Source organism: Macaca nemestrina, chromosome 10 (assembly GCF_043159975.1).
Source record: "Macaca nemestrina isolate mMacNem1 chromosome 10, mMacNem.hap1, whole genome shotgun sequence".
Taxonomy (NCBI): Eukaryota; Metazoa; Chordata; class Mammalia; order Primates; family Cercopithecidae; genus Macaca; species Macaca nemestrina.
Genome location: NC_092134.1, coordinates 4833469 through 4846077, shown reverse-complemented (window position 1 = coordinate 4846077; position 12609 = coordinate 4833469).

Genomic DNA, 12609 nt, shown 5'->3' with positions numbered 1-12609 from the left:
CCCTAAAGAGGCAGTATCTTTCCACCAAGAAAGGTTTTTTAATATGTCAAAACATTATAATACACAGACTATTTTAACATTCAAAGAACAAGAAAGGGTTTTGGAAATTAAAAGAGAAGAGTTGCAATATAAAATTTGTAAAAAGTAGGGAAATGTTATGTTGATAAAATCTCCCGGAGAGTAGATTAAAAAGAAAAGCAAATAAAAAAAGAAGAACAAACGAAAAAAAAACCAAGTATAAGGATGAAAGAAAAGAGGTGATTATAGACTTAGAGGATTTAGTCTAGGAGTTTTAATATTCAAATGAGGAGAGTTCCAAAAAGAGAGAATGCGGAAACCAAGGAGAGAAAATGATTGCATAAATAAAGAAAAATTGGAAATATGAATGACAATTATTTCCAAATTAAAAGGTTTCATCAAGGATCTGAAATTATGAATTTTAAAAAGATTTTAAAAATATGCACACTCTGGCACATTATCATGACATTTTAGAACAGTAGAGGTAAGAATAATATTCTAGAAGCTTCCAGAAAGAAAACACAAGTTGCACACCAAGGATCAGGGGTCACAGGCACCTGACTTCCCTACAGCAGCATTGGACGCTGAAAGGGTGATTGAGGTCATGCATGAGTCAGGGTTCTCCAGAGGAACAGAGCTAATGCAATATATGTATACTTGAAAAGGAGTTTATCGAGGAGAATTGACCCACACGATCACAAGGTCAAGTCCCACTATAGGCCGTCTGCAAGCTGAGGAGCAAGGAAGCCAGTCTGAGTCCCAAAACCTCAAAAGTAGGGAAGCCGACAGTGCAGCCTTCAGTCTGTGGCCAAAGGCCCGAGAGCCCCTGGCAAACGAGTGTTGTAGGTCCAAGAGTCCAAAAGCTGAAGAACTTGGAGTCTGATGCTCGAGGGTGGAAAGCATCCAGCATGAGAGAAAGATGGAGGCTGGAAGACTCAGCAAGTCTGCTCATTCCACCTTCTTCCGCCTGCTTTGTTCTAGCTGTGCCAGCAGCTGAATGGATGGTGCCCACCCACATTGAGGGTGCGTCTGCCTTTCCCAGTCCACTGACTCATATATGAATCTCCTCTGGCAACACTCTCACAGACACACCCAAGAACAGTACTTGTAATCCTCCAATCCAATCAAGTTGACACTTAATATTAACCATCACAGATCACAACATATTCGAAAAATCATGGTCACACAAATGAAGACAAAATATCATGAGAGCTTTAGTAAAGCCACGTACCAAGGTCTAGGAGAGTGCCAAGGTCTAAACAGTTGATTCTGAAATGATCACCTGCAGATGAGAGTCTGTGTCCACCATGTACATTAATAGCTGATATTCCTATGGTGGGAAGGGCAATGCTGGCTTCTGGCTGGAATCATCCCATGGTGGGTGGTTGGAGGGTGGGAGGAAGGGAGAATTCAGTGTGCTTCTCCCCCTCCTCTCTGTCTGCCTCAGGTAGCGCTGCCAGCGTGGCCACGTCTCCGCCAGGACTCCAGCTACACCAGACGTTTCTCCCTCTGTGGTCTCAGTTTCCACTGGGCAGCCCACTGTGGTTCCAGCTTCCATCAAGTGTCCTGGATCCTGGCCACTATAAATAGCTCCTCTTCCTGCCCTGGAGGACAGCAGCTTCCTGTAGCTGCTTACTGTATGAGTCCGGGTTCTCTAGAGGGACAGGACTAATGGGGTAGAAGTATATATGAAAGGTAGTTTATTCAGGAGAATTGACTCACATGATCAAAAGGTGAAGTCCCACAATAAGTCATCTGAAAACTGAGGAGCAAAGAAGCTAGTCTGAGTCGCAAACCCTCAAAAGTAGGCAAGTCGACAGTGCAGCCTTCAGTCTGCACCCAAAGGCCTGAGAACCCATGGCAAACCACAGTTGTAAGTCCAATAGTCCAAAAGCTAAAGAACTTGGAGTATGATGTTCGAGGGCAGGAAGCATCCAACATGGGAGAAAGATGGAGGCCAGAAGACTCAGCAAGTCTAGTCCTTCCATGTTCTTCTTTCTGCTTTTATTCTAGTTACACTCGAAGCCGATTAGATTGTGCCCCTCAGATCGAAGGTGGGTCTGCCTCTCCCAGTCCACTGACTCAAATGTTAATTTCCTTTGGCAGCACCCTCATAGACACACCCAGAAACAATACTTTGCATCCTTCAATCTAATCAAGTTGACACTCAATATTAACCATCACACTTATCTATTGGTTGCTTCATAATATCTGTTTGGCTTCTCAGTCTTTAAGTCACCCGCATAATCAATCTCCTGTATTAAATTCTCTCTGTTTGGAGGTTGAATAGTGTCTGCTGTCTTGATTGATCCAGGCTGGAACAAGTGCCCACCAGGCTAAGCTTTGGCATGCATAGCTTGTTTAGTCCCTCACTTTATAGGATGAGGTTTAAGTTTTATCAAGTTCCCTGTGTTATGCAGGTAGAAACTGAGGTGGAGAGGAGCTAAGTTGTTCAAAGTCCCTCAGCTGTGTAGTGGCCCAGGCAGTATTAGAGCAATCTGACTCCAGGGTTTATTCTTTATCACCTGTGTACTATGTTGCCAACCTAGGTGAACCTGGGACATTCTGGCTCAAATCAATTATGTCTATCACGAGTATCAACAAAACACAGACTAATTACTTAGCTAATGTAATATGTGACTAGATGGATGTTGTCAATTAGATAGACCCAGGCCACACATGTCTTAGAGTCTGAATCACACCCTGGTGATACTCTACCACTGTAAAAACAGCCCTGGAAGCAGAAACCCAAGTTCTAGTCCTGCGTTCAATGAGATGTGTGAGCCCCTGGGTGTTGCAAAGTAACCATATCCCAGGCCATGTCTTAGAATCTGAGTTGCACCCTAGGATGGCACTCTGCCATGGCAACACCACGCCGGGAGGTGTTGGTGTTCCATGTTCTAGTCTTGATTTCAACATTGATAAGTGTCTGCTATATTTGACCTCTATATCTTGATTGGTCATGTAGTATTAATGAATTGTTATTGACCTTGATATACGCCAGATATCATGCTAAAAGCTCAACATGGCTATTTATTCCCTACAGCATCTCTACAAACCAACTGCTAGACAGTCATCAGTTTCACAGATGGGAAAACCGAGGTTGAGAGAAGTCACTTGGTATGCCCAAAGTCTACAGCCTATGCATGGCAAAGCCCAAACGTAAACCAAAGCCTTTCCGATTCCAGAACTGTCAGGACTGATACTGAGCAGATGTGTGAGATATTATACCCGTTGTTTACTGCAGGTAGCCCATAGGTTAGGTTCCAGATATTCTGGTTTGCGAAAGCCTATGCCATACCAGTTAAAAATTATTTTGAATCTCATGTCTGGGAGCTGGTACAATTAATCACTCTCTGCCATCGCTATGAATATAATGGTGGCATATGTCATGCTTTCTAAATGCAAGGCAATTCCTAATAATCCCAGCCAAGCAGCACTTGCTTGGCACTGTAAAAATATTTGAAAAATTTTGCTGACTGGCATTCAGAAGTCTATTTATATAGTCTGCTCAATGTCACACAGATGGCCAGAGACAGACAGTTCATATATTTTGGTGGGTGAATATCTATTGGGTGAATATCTATCGAATGTCTCCTATGATCCATAGACTCTGGAAACAGACTGCCAGAGTTTGACTTCTAGCTCTTTTGCCAACTAGCTCTGTAATTTTAGGCAGGTTATTTGACCTTCTGTGCCTCAGTTTCCCGTTTATATAATACAAATAAAAATCTGCCAAATGGATTGTTGCAAGGATTATGTGGATGAATAGGAGTAAAGAATATAGAACAGCCTCTGGCTCCAGGTGTGTGCAGTCTAAATCCTGACCATGACCTTCCCCACACAGTTGTTGGGTAGCAGAACCAGGACTTGGCCCAGACAGGTATCCTGGCACCAGGTCTCACTACCAGGTATAACAGGCTCACCCACCGTACTGGGCTACCCACTCTGACCTCTGGATCTTCCAACACTTCTTCCTATAGCCACTCTGCTATTGAGGCCAAAGTTCCAGGACTTGGATTTTTCTGCAGGGGCAGGGTGAAGCAGGCAGCAGACACAGAGCAGATGATGGTGCTGGGCTGGCTAGGAGAGGAGACGAAATTTTCTTGTTTTTGCTTTCCACTTCCAATTTTTGATAGTATTATGCAGAAAACTTTAGATTGGTTCAATACCATAGACATTTGGTGTTTCATTCTTGATATATATTCCCATTTCTGTCTTCACATTTCCCTCTCTGATATAAAAAAAAATACGTGGAAGTTGTAGCATAAATCCAGGATTTTTTTTTTCTTCATTTGGTTCTTTTATTTTTCTTTTATGACACAAAGAACTGGGAAGAGTTAGATTCGTTTGTATTTCCTTTTTTTTTTTTTTGCCATTTGAATGAAGTTATTTTACTGTTGTCGGGAAAAATGCATCTACAAAGCAATCTGCTAATGAGAGAGCTTTGCAAGGTAACGTCTCTGATCTGATTCAGGCCATGGGCCCAACTAGAAAAACACCTCAGTTCATTAAGAAGCACAATAATTACCAGACTTTCTCAGCAGAGTGCAGTCCTGAGTCTCCCCAAGGAAAACCTTCTCAAATGAAGAGACAAAGGGATAATATTTCTAATATATGAAGAGCACCTTTGAGTCAATAAGAAAAAGGCAAATATTCTAATATTTGCGATATGGTTGGGGCATAAGAAAATTATTAAAATACTTTCCACAGAGCTGGGGTTCTGTGCATCTTAAACACTTTGGTTCTGGATGCAAACATGACTCAAAATTAAGTAACATGCCACCGGTTAATAATCCCATCTCCACTACTGTACGTACAAAGACCAAAGACCCAAATGGTAAACTCTTCCCTTAAGAACTACACTTGACCAATAGGCATACAGAAAAAAGTGGTTCAACCTAACCTATCATTAAAAATGTAAATTAATAATAATGTATACATTTTCGTCAACTAGTCTGACAAAACGTCAAATAGGAGATGAACAATTCCTATTGTAGATGAGCAAATGGAAACAGGGAGCAAAAGATTCAACAGACAGTTCACCAGAGAAGACATATCACTGGTAAATAAGCAAGTGAAAAGATGCTCAACATCATTAGCTATTAGGGAAATGCAAATTAAAACCATGAGACGCTACTATACACACATCAGAATGGCAAAAACAAGCAAAACTACCAGGATATGATACACGTTTACCTATGTAACAAACCTGCACATTCTGCACATGTATCCCAAAACTTAAAATAAAATTTAAAACAAGCAAACCTACAAAAAAATCTACCACGATAAAGTGCTAGATTAAAGGCATTCTACAAAAAACAAGTATTTTTCTATTTACCAGCAATAAAAATTTAAAAGGATTAAAAAATACCATTTACTATAGGATCTAAAAGTTTATGATAGTAGGGATAAATTTCACGAAAAGATCTTTACCCCAAAAGCTAGAACATATTGCTGAGAGATATTAAAAGACCTGAATAAATAGATGTAAACCGTGTTAATGGGCTGAAAGATGCAGTTTTGGTGAGCTGTTTAATTTTCCACAGAGTGCTCTATAAATTGAATACACCTCAAGTCACCTCTAGGTACCGATCCAGGGAGTCTAGCCATGACAAGTAAGTGTGATATGGTGGGATGAGATCCTAGAAGAGAAAAAGGAGGTTAGGGGAAAACAGATAAAATCTGAATAAAGTGTGGAGTTTGTTAATATCATGTGTAAGTGTTGGCTTGTTAGCTATGATCCATGTACCACGCTCGCATAGGATATTAACAATGTTGAAAACTAAGTGAGGGGTATGAAGGCACTCTCTACTATCTTGCAACTTTTCTGTAAATGTAAAACTATTCTAAAAGAAAATGTTTATTTAAATGTGTTCTATCATGCAAATAATCCTGGGAGACTTTTTAATATAAATGATTTTAATGTTTTTTTCCTAAAGTTTTCAGTCACATTATTAGTTCATGTTTAAGTAATGTTTTTAATAATGCAAGAATTTATGCCTCTGGGGGCATCTTTGGATACACCCATCATTTTGATATCTGTTGTTCTCATTAATGGGCTATTGTAAATAATGTGCAGTGGAATAGACTACTAGTTAAATAGGGATCTTTAATACAAGGTATTCACTAGATAAAAATTAAAACCAGTACCTAAGATTAAAAATTTTAATTTTAATTTAAAAAAATTTCTCGGCCTGGTGTGGTGGCTCACGCCTGTAATCCCAGCACTTTGGGAGGCCGAGACGGGCAGATCACGAGGTCAGGAGATCGAGACCATCCTGGCCAACACGGTGAAACCCTGTCTCTACTAAAAATACAAAAAAATTAGCCGGGCGTGGTGGCGGGCGCCTGTAGTCCCAGCTACTCAGGAGGCTGAGGCAGGAGAATGGTGTGAACCCGGGAGGTGGAGCTTGCAGTGAGCGGAGATCGCGCCACCGCACTCCAGCCTGGGTGACAGAGCAAGACTCCATCTCAAAAAAATAAAAAATAAATAAATAAATAAATAAATAAATATAATTTCTCTACTCCAAATTTTGGGAATCAGTCTCTTCAATCTTCGACACATCTTCTGTTTCCCGATACAGGGAATGTGCATCCTCACATGCAAACGTCGCCTACTGCTTTTGGTAAGTGCTGTGGTGGCTCTGAGAACAGAGAAGCAATAGAGATGCTGTGTTCCTCCATCCAGGAATCAGGCTTCAAGGCAGGGATCACGTGTGAGGGACGACCAGCTGAGGCTGGATCCTCCAGGGAAGCCTCTGCAGAAATGAAAAACAATGGTGGGGAAGCATTCCCAGCTGTGAGCAATGTTGGTGGGAGTTCAATTGTGTGTGGGAGGGCTGTGGAGAAGAGGTGGCGTTGAGCTGAATCAACTTTGCTAACAAAGAGAGGAGAGGTACTCCAAGGTGAGTGAACAGTAAGAGCTAAAATATGAAAGTAGGAGGTGTGGTGATAATCCCAGAGTTTTGGGAGACGGAGGCAGAAAGATTGCTTGAGGTGGGTAATTTGAGACCAGCCTAAGCAACATAGGAGACCTCATCTCTACAGTAAAATAAAATAATAAAATAAAATAAAATAAAATAAAATAAAATAAAATAAAATAAATTAGCTGGGCATGATGGCATGCACCTGTAGTCCCAGCTACTCAGGAGACTAAGGTGGGAGGATCACTGGAGCATGTGAGGTCAAGGCTGCAGTGAGCAGTGATCATTCCTTTGCACTCTAGCCTGTGCAACATATACCAAGACCCTGTCTCAAAAAAAATGTGAAGGTAGGGAAATGCTCCTTAGGCAAGTGTCTATACCACCTGGTTCACCCAGGGAAATTCGGTTTGTGTCTACTCTCACAGTCTATGTGTTGGTAGTATCCCATCTCCCTCTGGGGTCCATCCTGATTTGGACACAAAATTAGGCAATTGCCTTTTGCTTAGTGTGCTTGAGGGAACCAAATTTCCAGCCACCTTAATTCTCAGGGTGTGTCCTCATACTGAATCCACGGCTTGGCTTCGCTAGCAATTTATTCCTCAGTGCTAATGACCTGGGCCTCTCTCCTCAATTCTGACGTCCTCAAGATCCATCCAGGAAGAAAATAGGCAGAGAGCCATCCTTAAACGGGGCCAGGAGTGAGAACAGTGTGGAGTAAACTGAAATTTTCCTTCCTGTAAATGGCACTGCAAGGGGAGCGGTTGTGGACGGAGAAGATGACTCAGTGGCAAGTCATGCACTTGGCAGGAGTCAGTGCCTTCAGAATAATTACCGTCTGTCAATAAATGTCAAGGATCTTTAAAAACTCAATCTAAGGGCAGATATCAGAAACAGATTTCTTAACAGTCTAAAAGATGCATTCATGCAGGAAGCTTTGGGAAAATCTTTATAAAAAATTCTTAATCATTGTACACATTTCAGAAATAGAAATAGGAGAGAAACAGGTAAGCATATTGATTGATAGACAGTGAGGAATCAAATAGCAATGACCCCCTGAACAAAGTATAACTCTAGACACCAGGGTCATTGTATTAGTCCATTCTTACACTGCTATAGAGAACACCACTGAGATTGAGTAACATATAAAGGAAAGAGGCTTAATTGACTCACAGTTCTGCATGGCTGGGGAGGCTTCAGGAAACTTACAATCATGGCAGAAGGTGAAAAAGAGGCAGGCATGCCTTACATGGCAGCAGGTGAGAGAGAGAATGCATGTCAGTGCAGGAAAAACTACCATTTATAAAACCATCAGATCTTGTGAGAACTCACTCATTATCATGAGAACAGCATGGGGAAGACCACCTCCATAATCCATATGAAAGTGACCTCCATAATCCAGTCACTTTCCACCAGGTCGCTCCTTAAACACCCGGGGATTACAATTCAAGGTTTGAGTAGGAACACAAAGCCTAACCATATTAGTCAGGGTTTAGAGAGTGGCTGGTACTCTAAAATAAACTGTTGCTCGAATTGCTCTGTGTGTGTGCGTGTGTGTGCGTGTGTGTGTGCGCTCATTTGAGTGTATCTCTGTGTATATATCATTTTATGCTTATGTTGTTTTGTTCTGAAGAAAATATTTTACAAGATTGATGTATGAAAAAATAGTTTCTAATCAAAAGATAGAACCTGTCTTGTGATTCGTGTCTACTGAACACTTTCAGAAAGTAAATTCTAAATGCTCCTGAAAATTCAGAAATGTGGATCAGTATCCTGCATGCCTGCTGTGTGTAGTATTTTCTTCCGTAACTTGTATTCCTTCCTGAGATTCAAAAATAACAGGGAATTTTCACTGGGAATCCACCTCTGCCCACTCTAAATTCAAACGCCTTCATCTTCCGCCATGATTGTGAGGCCTCCTCAGCCATGTGGAACTGTGAGTCAATTAAACCTCTTTCCTTCATAACTTACCCAGTCTTGGGTATGCCTTTATTTTATTAGCAGTATGAGAATAGACTAATACACCTGCCAAACATGATATCTTCATTGAGGGAAAGTGCAATGGTGGAGCAGGTCTCCTTCAAAGTCAAAGACTTCTATGAGAGGCTGGACTGGGTGTTCCCCTTGTGCTCCTCCAAGTCCACCTTCAGCTTTTTTCCACCCTACCCTGCATCTCAGGGATGTAATATTCAAGTACTGCATCAATTAAACCCCCTTGTCTTCCAGTCTCCAGAGTGGGTTGACCAACAGGAGGCACCAAGGAGATCAGAGAGCAGAAGATGAGAAAGATCAGGATACTTACAACTCTGCTTCCCAGACCTGCCCCCTGCAATTTTGGATCACACATTGGAAGTGACTGCGTCCCTCCAGCAACGGACATGGCTTCTCCTGGGTGGCCCTTCTACCATCACTCAAGCTCCAGTGACCTGGCCCTCCCATCGACAGGTCCCACTGGGGACTGGAAGGCTTCCCCTGTTACTGAGCCTTATGTGTTTCACCACCCCTGCTGGCTTCCCTTAATTCTGTCCACACCTTTGTAAATAGTGCCTTCCTTAAGCCCTCTTCCACAAGCACTTTCAGTGCATTGTTCAAACCAGGATCCTGAATGATACAGGAATCAAATATTGTTGGTTTTCTATTTTCCTCTCACTTTTCAGAGACTAGAAGGCACATATGTGCTTATATGAAATATATATGTATATATTTATGTTTGTTGCTATATATCCATATAAAAATCTGTATGTATATATCAAATATATTTATCTCACTTATATAGCTGCTTCAAATAACAAAATGTTTTCTGAAGATAAAATAATTTCCTTGAACCCAATCAGTGACAACAATTGGAGGTTGAGAGCCATCAGATTGGTGTTGTTCTCCCAAATAAGCTGAAGTACAGGCAAAGGCTACAGGCATTAGGACAAATTATCAGAACAACAGCCCTGGATCTCAGGATCTCGTACAGAGCCTTGTTCTGACATCCTGGCAGTTCTGAGCAGATCTCCTTCTAGGCAAGCAAGTGGGGACTGTAGAATCCAGCTCTCCCTCTGGTAGTTGCGCCATCTTTACCTAGGCTCCCAAAGTCTTTGTGGGAAGGACCCCCAAAAATAATAAGGCTTTTAGTATAAGTAGGTTCATGCAATGCTTAGGATAAGTATATTCCACAACACAAAAGGTATTCATTGCTTGCCTGACATCCCAATTTTATCTAGCCACCTGTATTTTCTCTAGCAATACTGCTCACATTCCTTTGACCAGAAATAGATTCGTGGCACCAACCTGTAGCAAAGGGGCTGGCTGTGAAGTGTGGCCAGGGGCTGGGCAACTGCTTCGCAGATGAGCTCCACACTATAGACAGTGGCATAAAGCTCTGGTGGTTAACCAGCTGTCCCTGTCACGCCTTGAGTGTGTGTGTGTTGTGTGTAAGTGTGAGAATGTGAGAATGTGTGAGAATGTGAGAATGTGTGAGGGCGTGTGTGTGAGAATGTGAGAGTGCATGAGGGCGTGTGTGAGTGTGAGAATGTGAGAGTCTGTGAGGGCGTGTGTGAGTGTGAGAATGTGAGGGTGTGTGAGGGCATGTGTGAGTGTGAGAATGTGAGAGTGTGGGAGGGCGTGTGAGAATGTGAGGGCGTGTGTGTGAGAATGTTTGTGTTGTGTGTAAGTGTGAGACTCTGAGGGTGTGTGAGGGCGTGTATGAGTGTGAGAATGTGAGGGTGTGTGAGGGCATGTGTGAGTGTAAGAACGTGAGCGTGTGTGAGTGTGAGAATGTGAGGGTGTGTGAGGGTGTGTGGGGGAGAATGTGAGGGTGTGTGAGGGCACGTGTGTGAGAATGTGAGGGTGTGTGAGGGTGTATGTATGAGAATGTGAGGGTGTGTGAGGGCGTGTGTGAGAATGTGAGGGTGTGTGAGAATGTGAGGGTGTGTGAGAATGTGAGGGTGTGTGAGGGCATGTGTGAGTGTGAGAATGTGAGAGTGTGGGAGGGCGTGTGAGAATGTGAGGGCGTGTGCGTGAGAATGTTTGTGTTGTGTGTAAGTGTGAGACTCTGAGGGTGTGTGAGGGCGTGTATGAGTGTGAGAATGTGAGGGTGTGTGAGGGCATGTGTGAGTGTAAGAACGTGAGCGTGAGTATGAGAATGTGAGGGTGTGTGAGGGTGTGTGGGGGAGAATGTGAGGGTGTGTGAGGGCACGTGTGTGAGAATGTGAGGGTGTGTGAGAATGTGAGGGTGTGTGAGGGCATGTGTGAGTGTGAGAATGTGATGGTGTGTGAGGGTGTGTGCCAGTGTGAGAATGTGAGGGTGAGGGCGTGTGTGTGAGAATGTGATGGTGTGTGAGGGTGTGTGCCAGTGTGAGAATGTGAGGGTGTGAGTGTGAGAATGTGAGGGTGAGGGCGTGTGTGTGAGAATGTGAGGGTGTGGGTGGAGTGTGTGTGTATGTGTGGTAGAGTGTGACAGAGTGTTAGTGTGTGTGTGAGAGAGTGTGTGTGCGGGTGTGTAGAGGTGTGAGTGTGAATATGTCTGACTGTGTGAGCCAAAGCATGTGTGTGGGCGTAGGTGTGTGAGTGTGTAGGAGTAAGATAGTGTTAAGAATATGTCTGGTTGTGGGTGTGTTAGAGTATGTGTGTGTGTATAGCTGTGTGAATGTGAATGTGTACCAGCGTGTGCATGTGTGTGCCTGTGTGTGAGTGTGTGCATGTGTGTAACTGTGTTAGAGTATGTGTGGGGGCTGTGTGCATGTGTGTGTGCATATGAGTGTGTGTGTGACTGGAACTCTGTGTGTGTGCAGTGTGAGTGTGTGCGTGTGACTATGAGAGAGAGTATGTGTGTGGGGAGTGCTGTGTGCATGAGTGTGTGTGTATGAGTGTGTGCATGTGTGACTGTGTGGCACTGTGTGGTGTGTGTATGTGACTATGTGTGTATGAGTCTCTGTGTGACTGTGTAGTGTGTGTGAGAGACTGTGTGTGTGGTGCTCTGTGTAGTGTGTGTGTGTGTGACTCTAGCGTGTGTGTGACTGTGTGTGTGACTGTGTGTGTGTGTGGCACTTTGTGTGTGGTGTGTGTGTGACTATGAGAGAGAGTATGTGTGTGGGGGAGCTGTGTGCATGAGTGTGTATGAGTGTGTGCATGTGTGACTGTGGCACTGTGTGGTGTGTGTGTATGTGACTGTGTGTGTATGAGTCTGTGTGTGACTGTGTAGTGTGTGTGTGACTGTGTGTGGTGCTCTGTGCGGTGTGTGTGTGTGACTGTAGCGTGTGTGTGACTGTGTGTGTGTGGCGCTCTGTGTGTGTGTGACTGTGTGGCACCCTGTGTGTGGGGGGTGCGTGTGTGTGACTGTAGCGTGTGTGTGACTGTGTGTGACTGTGTGTGTGGCGCTCTGTGTGTGGTGTGTGTGTGACTGTGTGGCACTCTGTGTGTGTGTGGGGGTGTGTGTGTGAGTGTAGCGTGTGTGTGACTGTGTGTGTGTGTGGCGCTCTGTGTGTGGTGTGTGTGTGACTGTGTGGCACTCTGTGTGTGTGGGGGTGTGTGTGTGTGCGTGTGTGTGTTCTCGGTCATCTGAATCAGTACGCTCCTGCAGCATCTCTCTCTGTTTCTTAGACTTGCCCAGCTGCTGGGTGTCTGCTGAGATGCCAGCCATTGCCTGTGGTTACCAGCCCTGACGCTGGCCAGTGGGGTG